The sequence below is a fragment of the Anser brachyrhynchus genome (assembly GCF_964034855.1).
Source record: "Anser brachyrhynchus genome assembly, chromosome: 3".
Classification (NCBI taxonomy): Eukaryota; Metazoa; Chordata; class Aves; order Anseriformes; family Anatidae; genus Anser; species Anser brachyrhynchus.
The window spans coordinates 47,001,935-47,023,283 of NC_137696.1; the positions used below are offsets into that span (position 1 = coordinate 47,001,935).

General features: G+C 43.2%; 1 long non-coding RNA gene across 1 annotated transcript in view; it reads left to right on the top strand.

The window, feature by feature from the left end:
- LOC308192941 overlaps nt 1–20,716 on the top strand; it is a 34,479-nt gene extending 13,763 nt beyond the window's left edge. Inside the window, exon 3 of the long non-coding RNA XR_013949238.1 lies at nt 12,634–20,716. This is a non-coding gene — a long non-coding RNA (uncharacterized lncRNA). The remainder of the gene's footprint in view (nt 1–12,633) is intronic.
- The last annotated feature ends 633 nt before the right edge of the window (nt 20,717–21,349 follow it).

The window sequence follows — 21,349 nt, forward strand, 5'->3', positions numbered from 1 at the left end:
GTAACAACGCTCAGTCTGTACATCTTGTATCCTGTTAAATCTACTCCACAACCCAGTACTGGCAGTGGAGGTGCCAATCCTCAAAACAACACACAAACTCTATGCAACATCCGTAGTCCACTCTTTCTTTTGTCTCTCTTCACTAAAGAGGCATAAAATTCAGTTCCCCTGTCCTCTTGGGATATAAGTTCCTTTAAACTTTCCTTGGTTATCCAGGTCAGCACTAGGAAAGTCCATTTTCTAATGAAGAGTTTGATTTTACAGCCAAGACATTGAGTGCACAGAGTCAGTGGTCTGCAGGTCAGGAGTCAGCCAGCAATGCAGATTCTAGACGATTTCCCCAAATTTGTAGTTTTTTAGCCTTGCAACAGTATCTCTAGCTTGTCAAGTTTCAAAGCTGCATGTCTACTTTCATACAGATATGTGTAATACATTTGACCACTTTTTTTTTTTCCTAATGGTGGCATTAATACTTGAATAACCTCATCATGACGTACGTTCTCTTTCCTCCCTCACTTTTCCTCCGAAGCAGACAGCATTTAAGAAGATGAATTGAATTTTGAAAATGAGTCAGCAAAGTACATGTTGTGTTTTATCTGTATCATACACAGAAAATTAGTGTTACAATGTGTCAGTAATTCATGATGACATTTAAATTGGGCAGAATCCAGCATAGATCACAGAGTGGTGAGCAATATTCATTATTCATTTTAGACCTCTGGACATAAAGAATAATTAAAATGAAATCTCTAAATGTTAGTGAGCCTTTTTCCCTTTTGTCGGGATAATCTTGGAAGTATTGCACATGCTTAAACAATTAAAGAGGTTAAAATAGTGCACAAGCTCAGTGCCATTTAATATAAACAGTCCTTCACCCCTTTCACTGTAAAAACTTACTGGATTGCTGTGTTTTCCTTACTGGAAAGTGCAATCTTTAACTTTGCAGCTGAAGTTTCAGATGTATCTTCCCGTTTCTTCTATGTATTGACATTTATCATAAAGATTCTCAGTAATTTACTGAACCTAGACACAACAACAAAACCCATGGGAGGAAATTTTTTCAAATGGCTTTCAGTCTCCACAAAGTAGCTTTTTCTGAGTGACTTCCCACTTCAAAACTATGGTTTGGGTTTTTTTTTAATCCTCTGATCTTAGTCTCTAGCAAGTGCGATGCACTGATTATCTTGTAGGAGCCACTGAACTCTGACTTCTTATTCCTTTTATGCTTCTCGTGTTTCATTGCTTCTCCACTATATCTTCCAGCCAGCATCAAGAGAAAGGCAAGGGAGGGGGTACATGTGGAGAGAACTTCCCTTGCTTAACAATGAACAAAGCCACGAATTACCATTTATTCCACAATTACAGTGGATGGTGCACGGGATGTATGTGTGGAATCCCAGAAGAATTCTGGTGTGTGAAAAGTTGGTTTCTTTGACTTTTCTCTGTCTTTGCAGTGATGCACTCTGAAATGAAAACAACCACGCAAACTATTTTTGGTGTCAGTTTTCCTTCTCAGCCTTGTTTCTGCTCCTTAATCTTTCACCAGGGGTATAGAAACACTTCAGTGCTTGGGCTCATTTAATTTTTCTGCCTTTCACAAAACGTCAGATTAAAAATTGCTTCCTTCTCTTATACCTGGTAATTGCCTGTGCACTTTGCAGCCAAAAATAAGGGGCAGAGTGTGGCCTCTGGAGTAAAACAGAGTGGGAAGTTGGTCTCACTGAGTTCTGACAGGACGGCAGAATGCCCTCTTGTCTTCCCTGCCTTTTACTCATGCAGAATGGGAGGAAGCTTTCTTCTGTATATTTTGTCCTCTGAAGTGGAGGGGCAGCTTTAGGACCTACAAGGTTGTGTCCCAGCTTCCCTCTCTCCTTGCCATTGCCAGGCTGAGACACTGAGCACTTAGGGTCATGCGAAAGGGGACCTCTCAACTGTTGTGGTGCCTCATGCTCTGCCTTAGAGCTGCACCTGCGTGTGAATATGTTGAACAAGAACACATACAGGAATGCACAGGAAAACTGGAAAGCAGCAAGCCACCAGGAACTGCACTATTCATCCAGATCTGCAAACAGAGCGTCTGACTTGCAAACGAAACGTCTAGATCTGTCAGAAAAGAGTGTTGTCCTTGGCACTGGAGAAGAATTATTTAAGAGACAGGTAAGGGAAATAGTCATCTGGAGAAAGACAGACTTGAGAAAAATAATCTGATGGACACACTCACTTAAATTGAGAGGGAAATGCAAGACTACAGCAATGCAAATCAGTGAAGCTTTGTATTAGGGACAATCAGTCTATTCCGATCTACTGCTCCAGGCTTCTTCATGCGTCACGGAACATAGTCTGAAAAGGAGAACGGGTGGCAAGATACACTTAAAACAATGGCAGAGAGACAGTGAATTCTAAGTGCCTGTTTGTTTGTTCCTATTTTATAAATACACACAGATTTTAGAAAACCAACTTTGCCTTTCCTGTGGAATTGTTTGCCAAAAGGATTTGCTAAATGTAGGTTAGTTAAAAAATAAACAACAACAACAAAACCCACAGAGATAAAATTGTAACAATCCTCTTTTTTATAACCTCATGATTTTGAAGTCTCTACATAACTGCTATTTCAGGACATAATGCACAATAAAGATGATACTCATTTTTCTCCCCTTACCTCTCTCCTAAATATCATATGGTCCTAGTAAATACCAGAGAATGCATAGCTCTAAAACTTAAGCTCTTTACAACTAGAATCAGCTGTAAATTTTGTATGCTTATTGGAGGCTGTAGCCACCAGACATCATTTTTGGCAATGTCCTCAGTCAGAGGAAGATCAGTGAGGCTACAGTTGTTTCTTTAAATATAAAAAATAAAATGTGAGCTGTGAAGGGTGGGTGGAGGAACAGGCTGCTGTACTGTGTTTGATGTCTTAGAACCGTGTCTTGTCTGGATCAATAGAAACATTGATTTGCTTTGAGCCGCTGGCCATCTTTTGTACAGGAAGGGTACAAATCTGCTTGCTTACAGCTTTTTGAGTCTAACAAAGTATGATATCTCATATAGAGGATTAGCATGTTTTTCTGTCTGTAGCATGAAGCAAATACAAGGTCATTGCATGGAAGTTTGCAGATGATAAAAATTCATGGAGCGGTAAAAATGAGGAAGGTAGGTCGTTTAAGAAGAGCAGTCTGTATTGCCTCATGAGCTAGGTGCTTTCACGCATGCCGAATGAAAGCCTGCATGCATCAGAAGCAAAAGAGTAGATGCCATTTACAGATTGGAAGCTATGTCTCGAGAAAGAAAGCTTCAGAAAGGATGAGGAAGGGCCAGAGGTTGATGGTAATTGATTGAATATGCACTCCTGGTCCTACACTGAAGCTGAGTAACTGGCACTGTCCTTGGCAGTATAGCTGGGGAAATCCAGAGCAGGGATGGAGAAGCTCGCTCTGCCATTATGCAGCATTAGTGGGCACGTTGCTGGACTTCTTTGTCCTGGGCTGGTGGTAATACAGTGAGGATAGGAGAGAACAGTGAGGTAAAGAGTCATTATGTTTCTCAGAATTAAATTCATCCGGTTCAGGTGACTTGAGGTGACTTAATGACTCTTAATACACGCAGGAAGGTTTGTAGGGCAGTTTTAATGAGCTCTAATAGGGGAATTGGAAAAACTCACACTGGAAATAGAGTGCCAAATTTTTTAAATGGGCTGGTAATTAGCTTCTGGGACACAGCAGTCATGATGGATTTCTCATCACTTATAAGACCTTATATCTGACTGTGCGCTTCTCCATACAATTAGTTTTGACTACAGCTTATTAAAGTGACATGGGAACTGTTGGACGAGGGCATCTGCTCCGGCTACGTGTGCTTTCTGTTTTAAACTTACTTGCGGTTGAGGTACAGTCCTGCTCTGCTGGAAGTGCCAAGGTTCAGCTTTACAGAAAGTACAAACCACCTTCAAAATTGCAGATTTCTGGAGCCTGCAAGGCAGGAATAGGAATGCCATCCCTCACTGTGGTTTTTCTCTCAGGCAGCACTGATTTTCTCCATGTGGTCTCTGCTCATCCTGATCACCTGTTTCCTCACTGGAGCTGCAGGGAGATCTGGCAGATCACTCACAGTGCTCTTGCTGCAGTTTCTGGTGGTGATTCTGCACTGTTACACCGCTTTACACTGGTGGAGGATCCTGGCAACTCCACTGAATGCTGCCATGGTACTTCTGGTGTGACAGAATGGGAAATTGAATCCAAACCTCTTAAACTGTATGGACAACTGTAGGGGAATCAAATGCTGTTAATTAAGGAGAGGTTGTTCAACTCCTTCCAGAGCTTTAGCTTTCAATGGACCTCTGTCCAGTGTAAAAGCGTATTTCTTTCTAAACTTGCTAACAAACTGAAGGCAAAGTGCTGCAGTTACTTCAGCACACGTAATTTGCAGTGGTGAGGGGAGATCGTGTAATCACCCTTCATCTCAAAAGGATGGCTGTCTATGGGACACATTCTGCTCTGTGGCACTGTTGTTACCTGCATTGCACTGGTGCAAGTGCAGGATCTGGTGGCTTTCCCAAAGACTGCCTTGTGTCTGACCTATCTTGCGTCTCAACTGTCCAAGAGAGAGCTCTGGGAGAATCAAAGTCGTGTTAAATTTTGCAAGGGGAACGTGTCTCATAATGCCTACCTTTTTCCCCTTTATTTTACTCGTACTCTGCACATCTGCTTCAGTCCTGCCTGCTGCGCTGAAGCGATGCCAACTGCCAGGAAAGTCCCTGCGTCATCTGTTCAGTGGGCACAGAGGAAGTTCGGGTAGGATCAAGAAGCAATCTGAACATGACCTTGTTTGAACTGGTCATCTCAAGGTACCTAAGTGTCCATTACTGTAGCAGGTGCATTGCTGTAGAAGGTCTGGTTGCACCTGCTCCATCTCACAAAAAATGCCTGCCAAGGGAATCATTTCATTAGCTGTAATTTTAGCTGGAGTAATCCCCCCTACTTCTGTGAGTGACTACACTACCATAAACCCTCTAATAATGTGGTTGCTGGACTAACTGGTGGTTTATGACAGCAAGGGCTTTGTTTGCTTGGGTTTCATAAAACCAGTGTGTTTTTTTCCTGTTGGTTTGGCTTGGGGGAGCTTGCTTGTGGAAGAGTCCCCAGCACAGGGAGATGTGTTAGTTCTCAGAGCTGCATAAGGCAGCTTCCCCAGGCTGCCTGGAATCACGCAAGAGAGTGGTGCAGTAAAAAGAGGTCACCTCTGCCCCTTAAAACCTGCTGAATGATGGGCCTTGCCTTTCTTCTTAGTTCCATCCTGTTCGGTGCTGTGTGTCTCCTTTGGTGTCCATTAGCATCTGGGATTGCCCTCAGTCGTCACATTCCTGGTGGTCTTCCTCCCTTACCCAGTGGCCTGTTTGGTTTTGTTTGTCAGCATCTCTGTCCAATTTTGTTTAAATTGTCCAAGGCATTGGAAAGAGAGGTTGAGGACAAACTGACACACACAGAAAAGGTAACTCAGAAGGTAAGCCAGGTGGCTGGTTTGAAACTGGCTGTGGAGAGTGCAAACTTGCAGTGTGTCAACAGTTAAAAAATAAAACAGCAAACATAGGGAAATAAGCATAAAACAATTCTTCGGAAGAGTGTGGTTTTGTGGTATGTGGTACTCTCAGCACACAGCGGTTGAGACCACTACGTTTTTTTTGCCCAGTTTTTCTTCTTGCTGTTTGATCTGTTCCCTCTGTGGGACAGCAGCATCTCCCTATTTCAGCCCCAGAGGGGCTGCTCTCTAGAGCAGGTTGTGTGATGCTCTGCAGTGCTCTCCTTCCTTCTTTTTAGCAAACTTCATTAAATCTCTGCTCTGGACTTCTTCTGCAGCCATTTCAAACTGACGCAAGGATAAATCAGGGGAAATTGAAACATGGGTTTTGGTATGGCCTTTCCACAGGAAATCATGGCCATTTTTGGCATCTGAAGGGGGACACAAAAAATCTCAAGCCACTGGAAGGACAACAAGGGTGGTTGGGATTCCAATTTATTATCCAAAAAATGTCATCTTGGGGTAGTGTGAAAGAGTTTGGAAGTGTTAGGTCAAGTACCCAAACTACCAGAATTTCCTGCACAGCTTGACACCCTTGTGGACAATCTCTTTATTCAGTCTTTGCTTAGGAACAGAAGTCCTTCCCAGGGTCATCACGCTTACCAGAGGTGTGGAGGCTTTTTGTGTTGTATTGGTTAAGTAAAAAGGGACTGTCAACTTACTTAAGTTATCATAGGATTCACTTCTTTAATGGAAAGAAAATAAATCAGTGAACTTTTAAATTTGATTACTCATTAAAACAAATGTCATGTTTGGTACATATACAAAATTTCTGGTGACAATGCAGCAAATCAGAATCTTGTTAGAAGTTATTAATCATAACATCTCCTTATTAGCATGACTTTAAGGAAGAAAATCGTGAGTACTTTTTCTCTGCGAGTTGGCTCCATAAAGAATCTTTTCTGATTGTGCGTTTGAGAAAAACAAGCTTAAGTACTATCTAAACAATTGTTCTTACGTGTTATAGTTGTGCTGGAAATATGCTTACTTTATTATCTGTAATTCTGGTCTACCAGCCTAACGTCCTCTAAACTGTTGCTCCAATGACTCTCAGCACTTCTGTTGCAAATAGAGTATTGGATTTGTGGGGTTCTTACTCAAAGTTTATTTGCAGTTGAATACCAAAGGGTCAAGTTGAAACACTTAGATATTAAAAAATCTCCTTTGCTTCTTAATGTCATACAGGAATAAAAGATAATTTTTATTTTCCTCCAACTTAATTTTGAGGAATACTATTAAAGAATGCCTCCTGTTCATGGTATTTATTTCTGCTGGTTGTCTTCCAGGCTTATTGAGGTGAGTGCTGTGCTTAGGCAGAACAGCTCCTTATGGCTACTGAGATCCATCACTTCACACACGTATTCCTAATCACCTTGAAATGACGATAAATGCCAGCTCATAAATTAATTTTTTGCATCTGCTTACTAATATTAGAGTCAGTGTGGAAGATGCCACCTGTGGGATATTTTTTATTCTTTTCTTGTACGTGACAAATATGGGTAGATAATCCAAGATGCTTCAAAGAACTGGTCAGGGAATTGCTTATTTTCCTCGTGAAAAGATTCTGATAAATGCAAATGCTTGATTCTTATGAAAATCAAACAACCCTAAAAGGTCACAAATCCCAAAATTATGTAGGGATTTTCTTTAAGGGGAAAAACAGATCTTTTAATTAAAAGTTCTGTATTTTTACCTTTTACCAATGTTTGTTGTTGTTTTGTTTTAGGGTGGGTTCAAGCCACTTCAATTTCTGATTTCCTTCATATGGAAGGAATGTATCAACTTACTTCAGAGTTTGTTATATTTTATAAGACCATAACACTGCAGCGTGATTTTTTTTTAACATTTTTTAAATCTTGAAGGCAGTTTGACCAAATCTTGCAAATAAAATGACACTGTCCTTTGTCAGAAACTGGGTATTTTTAGATCAGGAGGAAAATGTTTTGGAAATGTATAAACTTCCATATTTCTAAGACAGCTAAAACAGATACTGTCTGGTTTGATGAAGGAAATTTTCCAAAACAGTACAATAAATTGGAAGATTTTGTTATGCTGTGTGGCATCTCTGTGAAAGTATTTCATTCCTACCGTGAAAAAAAATGTTTTAAAAGCAAGAATAAGATGTGCTTTATGGAAACTTTCCCCCAAATTATAATCCAGAAGTATACAAATATATCTAAAAGGTCTGAGGACATATGACGACATTAAGATTTTCTCAGTCTTTGACCAGAAAAGTTGAATTGCTTGGTCTAAGTGAAGGGATGTAGGGAGAGTTCAGCAAACTGTGAGGTGGGAATAACACAGTGTGGTATGGAGGCTACTTGGAAGGACAGCTTTTCAAGCACACAGGAATAAGTGAAAACTATTGACGTGAGTACATAAAAGGTTTATGCTTTTCTCTTGCTAAATGGAGATACCCTTACAATAAAGGTGGAGTGGTTTCAGTGTGGTGGGGAATGCATTAAGCCAGGTACGCACTAAACTCGCGTTTCTCAAACCATGGGACTCATGGAAAGGCAACCTCGAACAGTTAGGAAAATTAAAAAAAAAAACCACTAACTCTTAAAAACATCTTTTCACTATGAATATTTCTGTAAAGCATACATTGACTTGCTTTTGTTGCCAACAGCTGCTCATGCTCCAGAGCAGGGGAGTCAGTGTTTAGACGTGCAGCCAGGATTTACAGATGCTTTTCACTCCCTCGGTCTGGCGGGGCCTAACTGCTGCTCCCAGTGGAGAGGCGCTGGTCAGCGTGGCAGCAGCATCAAAGGGAGGATTTATTGCTCCCCTGTAAGGCATGGTTTGTGTGGTCTCAGACGAAGTTTGTTTGGAAGGAGGGAAGGATAATCAAGTGAAGACGAAGGAGCCCAAATGGAGAGACGTGCCTGCAGAAATGACGAGATATGTTGGCTTTACTGTAACTAAATCTAGGAGTCCTGGTTCCCCGGGCCTCATGATAAGACATGGTTCTCTGCATCTTTGTCCTACTCTGCGGGCTCCTCTAAAGGAAAAAAAAAAAAGAAAAAAAAAAAGAAAAAAAAAAGAAAAAAAAAGAAAAAAAAAGAAAAAAAAAAGAGAGAAATAAATAGGGTGTAATACATACACTGAACAAATGTAACCAGTTTGTTTAGTCAATTCAGAGTGGGGCTCAGTATAGGGTGTGATGCACTGGAAGGAATGGGACGATTCCTTTTGTCCTAGCCTCAGTGAGGTGGACACATGAGAACAGTCTGACCTCTGAAGTCTTTCATTCTTTTATGTCTGTTGATACTAATGAGGCTTCCAGGCAGAACGATCTCCCCTTCTCTGTTATGTTTCCACGTTCTTCATCTATTCCCTGGCTCCCTGCTCTTTGTTCTCCACAGCAAAAGCTCATTGACTTGTTTTCTTGCTGGCTGTAGCTGCTGGGGTTCACTTCCTTTCTGTGCATTTTCTTCAAAAGCCTTGAAATGTCACATAGCTCTATGTCCTGCTGAGATGCTCTTGTCTTATTAATGTAACAATAGGTGTTTTTTAATGAGAAAACATGAAAGTACCATGAGCCTTCCTCTGCACCTCCCCAGACTGATCATGAGAAATTGATGAACTGCGTGAAGGCTGCAAAGACTTGGGAATTCATTTTAAGTCTGATTGGGCAAGTATGCACAAATAAGAGTCCGTCCTTTAGGAAATGGTTTGAGATTGGCTTTCCCAAATAGCACACACTGGCTAGGAGCTCAGGGCTCTGAGTCTCAGTACAGCCTGACGCAGTGTATCCTCAGAATTGTATGAATAATTAATTCCCCTGAAGTGATGAAGGCAACTTATGTCATGGACTTTGGAACAGAGGCTTGCATTATCTGTTCTCACTGACTTTCTGTCTCTGGAGTTAACAATCTGGGGCTCATATATATTCTCTACTAAAAGCCATCAGGTGCTCGTGAGGTGGGTACCTGCCTTCCGCTGCCGATCTCCCGTGGAAGTGATGCAGCACAGCCCCAGCAATGGGGACCTGGTTCCTCATCTCAGGGCTGGGCTCGTAACTCTTGATGGCGTGGAGTGCAGCTCCCTGTTTGTAAGCAGAGCCAGCAGCCAACCCAGCGGTGCTTCTGCAAATCTGGGAGAAGTTTGCTGTGAATTTGGGAGCCTAGCTTGTACTCTGCTATGTCAAACTCTCAGCCTAAGTTGGTTTGCTTTGATTCCACTTTTTGTTCCACAGCGTTTGTTGCATAACAGCGGAGAAGGCAGTTGAGAAAAAGACAAGCACCAGCAGGGTAGGCAGCCATCTAATTGAGAGCACTAGCTTTTTTTTCTCTGCAGCATTTTTTAAACAGATCTGGAGAGACCTGTCTGTCTGTCTGCAGTTATGCTGTTTGATACAGACCCATTGCAGCTTGCTGAAGGAAAGTTTTTCTACGTTCCTTTGTGGAGACCTTGATCTCTTTGTACTTTCTACCCACCATGCTTGGTCTGTGCGTGACACAGAATGAAGGGATGTGGTTGGTTTCAGTAGGAATCAGAGCATTTTTAGAACAAGAGTGGAATATCAAGGACCACAGATTTCAACAGCCTCAACTTTGGGTTAGCAACTGGGTAGTTGCTATGGCAAGGGTTGTTTTTTTGTCTTTCTTAGTGTCTTTGAAAGGATATCAAGCTGGACAAGTGGTACTGCTAATTCATATCTATGTTACTTTCAGAAGAAAATAAGGCACAGATTCTGGACCACAGGGGACTATTACACCAGACTATATGATGAGGTGGGGACATGTGCTAGGCTGCAGCTGGGAACATACCTTTGAATCCTGTGTGCTTTCAAGGGCAGTGTCCCCTGCCAAGACACCTCCCACCCTGCAGTGCAGCATCCCAGTGTCCCTGCTGCTCCAGGTCCCCCAGTGCCATACGGAGCCACCCAGCACAGCCATTGCTTTTGAGAGTGGTTGGATGAGTCTGCACTGCAGGGGGCTCTGAGCACGACGTGGCTCTGCACTAGAGTAGGTCCTGTGCTTGGCACCTCAGATTTGCTGGGGTCTGCGTTACAGTGCCAGCTTTGTAGCTGAGAGTCATCTGCCAGTGTGAAACTAGAGGTTACGGGGCAGAGCCATCCCACATCACGTACAGGCAATTCTGTGTAAGAAAAGAGAGCCACCCAGGTTCAGAACAAAAGTTCACCTAACCAGTGTCCTGTCTCCAGTGATAGCCAAATGGGGAAGCCTGGAGAAAAGTTTAAAAACAAAGCAAGCTTGTAGTCATCCCTCCCCAGAATGCTCCAAAGATCCAGGAATTTTTGGCTCAGTGGCAGTACCTTTGGATTCAAGAGTCCTTAATAGATTTTTCATTGTGAATTTGCCCTTTTTTGAACATACATACATTTTAACATGTATTCCTGTGCTAAGATGTTTTGCAGCTTAACCATGTAGAGTGTCATCAAGAATCTCGTTTACCTTGAACTTGTCACCTGTTAACTTCATTTAATGCCCACAGCTATAAGTGGGAATTGTACTCGAAGACCAGAGGATCCCTGGCTCAGCATGAAATGTGCACTGAAATGTGTCTCACATGGGCAAACACAAAACACAGAACAGAGATTTCCCTGGTCTGTGCTTTGTGAAGGCACATCACACTGCCACAAAAACTCCTGTACCACTGCAAGAAGAGTTTCCAAAAAGTGACTCACTTTGTATTGTACAAAAATTTGAATCCTGAAATCTAAGGTAAAGCCTAGAGGGAAAGGTGTGAGAAAGGGATGGGAGGAAGGTTCAGGTGAGACTTTGTCTTGATACGTGCATGAAATATGGAAACCTAAAATCTGTTTATAGTTAGGTCAGAAATTCAGAAGAAAATAAAACACTAGGGAAAAATCACGGCTTCCCTTTAAAAATACATATCAAAATCTTGAATTGTGATAGAAAATAGGAACAGTAAGATGTAACAATAAAGCTCAAACAAGGCTGGATACATAAGTTATTGATGGCAACAGATCTTTAAATTACATACAGCAGCGGGGAACACCCAGTGTTAAAAGATAACACATGCATATCCGCATATTGACACATGTTCTTTTTTAAAATCTGGCCTCCTGTGTTGGTGTTTTTACTGGCAGCAGGAATATAAATTTAGCCTAATCTCTGATTTTCATTCCAGATAACATCTTCCTTTTCCCAGCTGCCAGTAGTTACAAGGATGTCATGCAAGAGTAATAGCTAACTGGTATGAACTGGTGCCTTGGCCTTGAAAATCTCATAGTCCTGACGCTGGTTTTTATGAGTTGTGCTGCCTCCTTCGTGGGTTCTGTGCTTTTTGTTTCATGGGGATTACCTGCAGGAGTGAGGCTTAAGGAACCAAGATCTTTTTGAGGAAAACCATGAATGCTTTTTGATCAAGTGAACTTGCCATGCTATAAAATCATGCCATTAAGTTATTCTCTGTCATACATTACATGCGTGTGTGTGTCTAAACCTTACCACGACCACAAAATCAAAGGCAAACCACTCAGGAGCTCCTCGGATTAAGGTTTCATTATGCATAATATCCACCCCTGCTCCCACTACAAACTTACAGGTTTGGAAACAAAATACCACTGTTTTGGTGGATTAACTCATTAAAGTTTGGGGAGTTTCAGTGAGCGTGGTAGTATGCAAAGCAAATGTAGAAACACCATCTGAAGTCTTTTACCCATCACTTTTCTCAAATGTCATCCCTGCCAGCAGGAGTCCGGAAAGGACAGCTACAGCTAAACCGATCCAAAAAAATCTGTTATAGGACTATAAAAATGGGACTGGAAGAGAGTATGAGAGCTCCTTGAATCCTCTCCTCCTAACTGTTCTGACCAGATGATTGTCTAACCTCTTCTTAAAATCCTCCACTGATGGAGACTTCACAAGCTCCCCAGGCAGTCTTTGAGTGCTAACCTAACCTTCCCACTAGAAAGCTTTCCTAATGTCAAATTTGCATCCCCCTTGTGCAATCGAAGCCATTAATTCTGGCCTATTGCAACAGGCATTGGGAAGAGCCAGTTCCCTGCTTTGCTGTAGCATTTTGTGTACATGAGGCTCACCAGTCTCTCCTCTGCCTTCTCTTTTCCAGATTAAATCTTTCCATTCTCTTTGATCATTCCATGCTGCGCGCTTTCGCTGAGTCTCTTCCTTGAAGTGGGCCACCAACATTGGGTGCAGTAATCCAGACCATGCCTTACCAGCTCTTCATTGAATACGAGTTTCTTATTTTATAAATGTCTTTTAGGCTCTACTTGTATTCCTATTTATACAGCTTAGAGTGGCATTTGGCTTCATCCATCTAAGGATGACCACTGGCTTTTTTTTGACAGCACAGTATTGTCACAGCAGTGACAAACCTGTGGTTGCGGAGCCACATGCCGTTTACAAGTGGATCAGGAATAGCTTCCCTGTGTGGGGCTGTATAGGGTACCTGGAAGCAGTCCCTGTGAACAGAACCAGAAAAATGGCTCAGACACCGCAATTTGTCTCTTCAGACTGATGTGTGGAAGACCTGTTTTCGCTTTGGGTGGAATCCTGTGGGACTCCTCAGGTGCCAACTGTGCTTGAAGGAAGCGGGATGGATCCAGCCAGCTGAGGGCTGCCAAGGAAGCAGCCAGACTGCCATGGTAAGATAGGGCAGTGGTTTTCCTGACCATCCCTGCTGCAGAGAGTAAAATCTAGCCAAACACTCTTCATTTATAGTACTCACATTTAACTACAAAGGCAGCACTGTCAAGCCAGAAATGGCCTAAACCAAAGGCACAATTTCAGTTGACTTAAGTCCATTGAGTATCCCTGGGATGGAGAAAAAGGACCATCAAGCAAGGAATCTCTGGGCTCCACCTGCTGCAAATGTGAAACACCGTCTAGTGGTAGGCATAGATATACACAGTACTGAGCTGGTCTGCTAACAACCATCACCAAAGAGGTGCACAGCTCCAGGCAAAGCCTGCAAGGACTGCTTGTCTTCCCAAGTGCAGACATGCATGTGCAGCTGTACACACGCTTTTCTCTATTACTACAGCCTTTGAATGAATAAACAGTGATAAGAGGCACTTGAATATTGTTCCTGAACTTTGTTTTGACAGCTGTTGCTTGTATTGTCTCCCCCACAGGTCTATCTTTTAATTACATCAGGTTAAGGCAATGTCTCATCTGTCACCCTTGCCTGATAGCAGAAAGGGACAAATTCAGCCAAGGGTTGAACAGATTTAGCTTTCCTCGCTGCCATGACGTGGTATTTGCTACTCTCCACTTGAATCCCTACCGACAGTCAGTTATCGTGGTTAGAAAAAGAAATGGTCTGTCTAAGGGTTGAGCAGTGGTTCAGGGAATTGGCATGTGCTTTGTGTGATGTCCAGCAGCTAAGGCATTTTTAGCTGAAGCTGTGGCATATGGCATAGTTCTAAATCTCAAGAGCCAAGTGCATTCTCACCAGCTAAGGGGGCCTGAGAATCGGCTGCAGAATGAGAAAAAAACAGTCTTAGCACTTGAGCAATTACCTAAGCTATGTTCACATCTTTCTGTAGTCACTTGAGTGTTACTGCAAATAGGAATTGGTCAAATGACCCCAGAGAGTACAGTGGAGAGCCTTCCAGATTAATGTTCCACCTGCGTGCAGGCTTCTAGTTGGGGGATGGAAGTAGCTGGCTTTTAACAACTCATCTGTGGAGGTTAGATCAGCCTGCTGGGGAGCTGACCCAATATCACACATCTTCAGTGGTGGCTTCTGCACTGTCACTGGGATCTCGCATGTGAGCAGTGAGTCTTGGAAATACCCCGTGCGAGTGGGCTGCCAGCTGGAGAACAAAGAGGGAAATCCGTTCAAAGGAAAACGCTCTCCAACAGCTTGGAATAGAATATATTTTTAAAACGACCCTGGAAAATAAATTTCCTTTGGAAAAATCGTAACTAGGAAGGTCTGTGAATAAACTCTTTGCTGACTGGCACAACTGTGTTAAGAAGGAGCAAAATACAGTACGCTACAATAAATGTTAAGGCTTGCATGTATAAGCTCAGAACAGAGCGTTGCATGGTTATCTAAATCCAAAATGTCTAAATTTAAGGAAGACTGGTTACGTTGTTCTTTACTTCCCAACAGAAGCTAACGTGCACACAGTTTATCTACACGTTGTGTGTGAAAGATGTATCATTAAGTAAAAATAATGACATTTATGATAGTGATAACTCCCTGGAGCTGAAAACCTGTTATCCTTTTGAACCAGATTTTATTTTACCTTTCTGTCCTCTCAGATCCAGGAAAAGCAGAGGAAGAGAAACACCTCCTGTTTTGCTTTGGTTTGCTTATTTTTTGCAGTAAAAGGAGAAGCAGTTCTATTTCCATGCATTTCCTTCCAGCTCCAGCCGCTTCCAAAAAGACCAATGGCTACAGTGGAAGTACAGTCTGTCCAGCCGTCAGTCCGACATCTTTCCACGGCCAGCTAGTGGTGAACGCACACAGGACAGACCCCACCTGGGGACTGATGTCAAACAGGGCTGTTGCAAAGGACTGGCTAGCGTGTTGGCACAAACATCTCAGAGTTTCTGATTTCTCTTGAACAAAACTTCACCATGCTGTTCTTACTGCTTTTCTTGTTTGTATTCTAACACTCCTCTCCCTTTGAAATAGTTCGGTGGCATTGCTGAGATAGCAGACAGAACACAGGTAACTTTTCTCAGCGAGGTAATGACTCTTTTGTTCATCTTTGATCTGGATGATTCTCTCTCTGTTTTTTTTTCTTTTCTTATTTTTTGTGGGTTTCTTTTTTCTTCTTCTTTTTGAGACACCATTTGTTTCAGTAGCAGATAACTTACCTTATTCACCTTCCCTGCCGTGACAGGCCTCCTGTTTCCACTCTAGACTGCAATCTCTCACACGCTGAGAGAGGAAACTGTAGATGACTGAGCATTCTCTATTCAGAGAAAAATGTCCTTTAAAGAGATTATTTTCTCTTCCTGGAGGGAGTTGTCCGCAGGTCAGGTGGGTGAGTTGCAGTGAATCACAGAGGAGAGAGTGAAGAGTCAGCTTGGGGTCAGCTCTTTTCTGCCTCCCATGTCTCTCTTCTTCAGGTTCCCAGTCTCAGTGATGTTAAACCTTTCAAGGTCTTTCTTGAGAGCAAAAGAAGGCGAAGATAGCACATCTCTTTCATTTTTTTCCTACTTGTCAGCCAAATGCTGATCAGACTTCAGCACCCGTGAAACTGCGGGGAGTCATTTCTCTGCTTCTGTGCTAGTTCCCGTTCATCTTGGCCGAATGCCTCCTACCTTTCTACCTTCGTTAGAAAGGGAAAACTAGCTGAAATTGTCAGCAAGCTGAGACATAAACCCAAAGTGCCTTCTTGGACAGGGAGGCGGTTTGTGACAGCGTGAGAGATAGAGAGGACCTCCGTGAACAGCCTGTGCACGCTGCAGAACCGAGGCTTCCCTGCAGCAAGAGAGGAAAGGCTGGGGTACGCACTGGGGTGGGCAGTGCTCAGGAGACTTCACCTGCACCTCCCTGCAGCCGTGCAGCCAGCAGAGGGGCCCTGCTCCAGCTAGACTCAGCAGGGCAGCGTTTCCATCGAGGCAGGGGCACTGCTTCGCTGTAGCTCGCTATCCCACTGCCCTTACAAATCCCTGCTGCCAGAGCTGCTTCACCTATTCTCTGTGCTGCAAGGGGCGACTGCAGCTGCACTGAGCTCCTGCTAACGCTGCTGCAAGCAGCTTTAACTTTGCCTGAAAAACATGCTGGTTGTTACGGGTTATGCCCTTTCCAGGGACTGCTCGCTGGCTTCTCCAAAACTTGCAGATATCAAACTTTTCAATATTTATATGGAAGGGATTCTGCAAACTCACAGGAATATGGGGCAAAGCTCTCTCCCATCTCATCTGCGCTTTTGTCTCGTCCTTTCTTCCAGTTTGCAAAGCCCTTTGCTCCTTTCCTCACTGTGTAGTGGATAGGAACATTTGGCTTTTTGCAATCAAAGCAGCTATGGGGGTCTCAGTGGGATTATTTTTAAATGTAAGCATTGTGCAAGTCCAGCTCCAGGAAAAGAGGCCAGTATTTTCTTTAACACATGCTGGTATAAAATCGGAACAACTCTTCTAGAAGCTTAGAGATTGAAATGGCCTTGAATTAGACCCAAGGACCTCAGCTTAATTACAAAACTAAATCAGAATGAATGTTCTTTTATAGTTCTGCTTCACAATAGTCCCTGGACTTAGTGAACCTGGATGTCAAATATATAGATAAGGATGATCTGTACTGAAGCAGAATAAAGGGCACATTTACCGAGCTGTGAATTAAGGCTCTATTCTGTGCTGAAATCTGCTGCTACTTCGCTGTGTTTGAACAAGTCTCAGAGCAAAATCAGGTCTCTGCTACTGAGGGGAGACATCACAGGGCAAGTTCAGCTTGTTTGCTCAGTCTTGCTCCTCTGCCAGAAATTTCTCTCGTCTCCTGAAAATGATGCTATAATGTTTCTTGTGCTGTAGACACCTACAGCGCATGCCACAGAGGTCATCTGTCCTCCTCCTTTTTTAAAGGCTGTCAGGATTGAGCTTCTATTAATGTTGTAAGTTTTAACTTGCAGAGAGAGTAAGAGCCTGAATAAATTGTAGAGAACGCCCATTGCCTTTCACAAAGAGATGAACAGTTCTTTCCTGTTTTACATCCTGCAGCATGCTTTGGAAACAAGGTTACATCTATTTGAGTCATTACAACCAAGATAACTCAGGCTGCACTAACTGCAGGCGGATTTCCAAGCAGAGAAAAGAGGTGGGGCCTGCAGCATTTGGGGGAAGACAGCTTTTGGGAACGAGAGGAGCCCCAGGACCTACGCTTGCCAGGAGCCTCTCGTTCGCGCCGAGGCCCGGCGCTCCTTGTAGGCAGATTGGCACTGTCCTACCCGCCGAAGAAGCAGCATCTCCCGCTGGCTTCCCACCAGCACGCAGAGTCTCTAATTTAGGAAGGCAAAGTACAGTCTCGCATGCCAGTTGTGAAGAGCTACCGACCCTGACGTGGAAACAAGGACAGGCACATCTCTGCAGCTCAAGCCCAGAATAAAGGCACGCTGCCTTCTGACTGCAAGCAATGGCAGTGTGCGGAGAGATGAAGGGACCTGGTCTGTTCAGCCTGGAGACAGCTCAGGGGATGTGGTTGCTGCTGCCAGCTGGGGGGGCTGAGGAGATGGACCCGGGCTCTTCCCAGAGCTGTGCAGCGCAAGGCACACAGGGGCAGAAGTCACACCCTGCAGCGAGGCAGATGCCAGCTCAGTGCAGGGTCAGAAATGTCCCAGGGAGAGGGGTGCAGCATGGGGACACGTGGCCCTGGGAAGATGTGGGGTCTCCATCCTTGAAGATACACAGAGTTTGTCTGTAGGAGGCCCCCTGCAACCTGCTCTCTCCTTAAAGGTGCCCCTGCGTGGAGTGGGGGCGTGGGCAAGACAAGGTCCTGGCCCACCTCCATTTTTCTGTGATTCCAGGTTGTTGCACATGTTGCTTAACTGATGTGGCTGTAGAAAGGCACTTCCCTCTGTTTGCCTTTGTTTCTTTACCTTCAGATTGGAAGGTAGTATTTTACTTCCATGAAAGTTCTGGTCTTCATTTTGATTGTGGTTTTTAAGATTCCAGGTGCACGCAGAGGTACATAAGTCATAAAGAAAATGTGAGTCTTTAGGAAGGCAAAGACAAGGCACTGCTGTAGCAGTTTGCTTTCTTGCCCAGGTATAACCAAAAGGTACACCTTAAAAGAAGAGTTTCTTGGTGAGAAGAGCTGAACTTATAAAGTGTATTTGTCAATTTTCCCCCTTCTCCCAGGTCTCCAGGAACGACACGGGATTTTTTTTTTCATCTAGATGGGTGCCATGAAGTGCAGTGAGAATAGTGCCATCCGGTTCTTCCCAATCATGTCTACATAAAAAATTGCTTTAAATGATATAGAAATGGACCAGTGCTGACTTATACAGAGCTCGTAGGCATCTGCAACATGAGGCTGAATTAAACAGCCCTGCAAGTGAAAGGCAGTGCAGGACAGCACCTTCTGGTTACAGACATTCAGAGAGACTTCCATTCTCTAAAATGCCAGTGATGTCAAAAAAAATTCTCCTGCCTAACTACAACCACCTCCTTCCCCTTAGACCTTTCACCCTTGGAAAAGACAAAGCTTTTTCCAGCAGTAGTGCTGGAAACGTTTTATTACCTTTCCTGCAGGCAGAGGTTTCTCTCTGTAGGGATACATGAGAGTGGTCAGGTAATGAATGGGCTGATTGGCTGAACATCTGCAGGTGCTCCGTAATGACAACAATTAAGCTATTCTGGAGCTATTACCATATTAAATTAACTGACTGCAATGCTATTAATTAGAATTCATGTTCTAGAAATGAAACAGCACAGCAATTACATTGGTATTTAATGACCTGTAAAAGTAAAATATAAAAATGCTAAATTTCCTCCTGTAATTCATTTAATGTTGGAAGATGGTGGGTCAGGCTGCTCCCCTGTGTAACTCCAGCTACTTCTGTAGTTTTGCAACATGAATGATTATGATTTGAGTTACCCTTTATCTTGAAAGAATGATTATTTGGCATCTGATAACTAGAACTCCAACAGTTCTTCCAAAATTTAGAAATCAGGCAAAGTTCAGCTGGACTTGTCGTGAAGTCTGAAACTCAATACAGTTTTGGGAAAGGTTCAGTAAGGTTTGTGGTCTCAGCAACGCATTTACAGACAAGATCCAGCAGTGTTTACTTTTTGCATAAGATTTTAAGGCCTTTACTTTCCCTCAGCTCCTTTCCTTGACTAAAGTAAATATAAGTGCTTTTGACTTAATATTTGCTATTGAATTTCTCAAATTCCGTGACACGGTGACTTCTTCGAGGTAAATCCTTGGAAACTGAAGGAGATGTGTCCTGCCCAGTTCTCTGGGGCGTCGTAATGTCAAGACCTGGACCCATCTGTCCTTGTGCACAGAAGCCTCTGTAGCTGCAGGAGCTTCGTGAAGCGTGCTCACCATGGGCCATGCCTGGAGCTTTGTTCTTGCTCTTGAACTTGCTCTTGCTGTGCTAGGGCGAGCTCACTGAAACAGCCCCTGCTCGTTATTTTGTACTACCTTACAGGCGGGAGCTCCAGATGCCATCAGGTCACGAATTGAGAAATGAAGTAAAGAGAACAAGCTGGAGCAACTGAAGCTCTTGTGGGCTGCTGTCTGCACAAGCAATAGAAGCGGGGCTAGACAGCTCGTATTCACGAGCTACCATCCAGCATGAGATAAGTTTGTAGAGCAGCCCACGAGGTTTTGCTTTTGGCCTGGGGGAGCTCTGAGCCAAAGCTTCTTCCAGCCCTCTTCGCTGCTGTCTGAGCTGGAGTGTTACAAAAGGGATAGCAGTGATGGATGTTACCCTTCTGTAACTCGTGGCCCTGGATCTTGGCTTGTCCAGGCATTTTGTGTTGCATGCTTTTCATGGGAAAAGCAGAGCTATGGCCCAGGGCATATGCAGAAAATTCTCTGGAAGAGAAGCTGCTATACTTACCCTGGAGTCTTCCATAACAATGCCTATTTCAGACCGATTTTCTTCCCCTGGTGAGACGGGAGAAACGGTGGAATTTTAATGGTTTGTTTTATGGATGGGTCTGAATGTTTATTGTTGTTTTAACTATCAAAATGTACAGGGGCTGGAATCCATCCAGAGAAATGAAGGCGATTTCTTTTATTTCCTTACACTGCGTGGGGCAGTGGAATATTTCCATCTTTCTTACAATAGCTATTTGCCTCATGAGCAGTGGGGCAGAAAAATTGGCAAATCTGAGGAAAAATCGGATGGTAGTCTACACTGGAAGCTAAACTGTGAGGTGTCACTTCTTATTTGCTGCAGGTTTGGGGCTTTCTGATCTTCTCTCTACCTATGCATTCATAGTCAAAACTGTTAAAAATAATGTTTTACTGTCCTAGAACTTCTTGGCTCCAGTCTCCTTTACGTTTACTTTCTCAAGGCTTGATACAAGGACAAGGCTTATTTATTTTTAATTGCAGTAAGTTCCTGAGTGTGGCTCTGTGCTTATGGGAAGCTACAGATATAACTTGACATACCCTGTACGAAATCCCAGGAAGGTATTTTTGTTTAAATATCAAACATTGTTTAGCCTCAAGTGTTTTAAATCAGGCTTAATCCCTTCTGCCTCTTAACCAGACTATACTACCCCATAATTTTAAAAATAGTTTTATATACATGAGCAGGGAAACAGCCTTGACAGACCGCCCTGGTTGTCCTCATAAACGTTTGAGACAAACTTTCAAGCCTTCAGAGCAGACTTAATGTAAAAAAAGAAGTAGGAAGGCCCATGATTTATGTCTCTCTTCTTGAATTTCGATAAAAAAGGATGATGGGGTGTTGCAAAAAAATGGATTAATGGATTGTACCTGGAGTTTTGCGATCCTTCAGACTAAGCCATTATAAATGTTCAAGTGTGACCTTTTGCGTAGTCTCTCTGTGGGAGCTCTTTCGGTGACACTGTTGCAGTGGACTGTGAGATAGAAATGCCTTGGTGAGGCTCTCGTGTGGCTCAATCTCCCCCCCCCAAAAATGTGTTTTGTATTATTGTAATTGCTGTTTTATGAAAAAGGCAGTGTGCTTGAATAACTTTTCCTTTTTGTATGGATGGTAGAGGCTCAAAATAGTTCCTTATCTCACTTTGGAGGCTTTTTTGTCCAAAACCCTCTTTATTTTGGAATGAATAATAATAATTTAATGTGGCCTGGATTTGTTCTTTGCAAATTTGGCACTATGTCCCTAATTACAGGAAGCTTCTTGTGTTAAGGTGCTAAAGTT